The sequence below is a fragment of the Tigriopus californicus genome, chromosome 2 (genome assembly GCF_007210705.1).
Source record: "Tigriopus californicus strain San Diego chromosome 2, Tcal_SD_v2.1, whole genome shotgun sequence".
NCBI classification, from domain to species: Eukaryota; Metazoa; Arthropoda; class Copepoda; order Harpacticoida; family Harpacticidae; genus Tigriopus; species Tigriopus californicus.
Genome location: NC_081441.1, coordinates 631,944 through 632,193, shown reverse-complemented (window position 1 = coordinate 632,193; position 250 = coordinate 631,944).

Here is a 250-nt window from a genome sequence, read left to right as displayed (position 1 = left end):
AAGAACGTAACAGCTGAATTTGTGGATAGGGTCCTCTCTTCTCGTCTCATCTCGTGTTTGTCATCACGGTGGTCAAAAGCCCTTATCAAGTTTCGAGAGAAATGTCTGAAACGACGAAGGTCTGTCTGGATATTTTTGTCAGCCCCCAATATAGCATTTCAACCACCGTGGCGGTCGTTTTGCTTGTGAGATGAGGAGGGCAAGCCGATCATCGAAGAGTCTTGCTAATGTGTTAACTTGAAACCGAAAT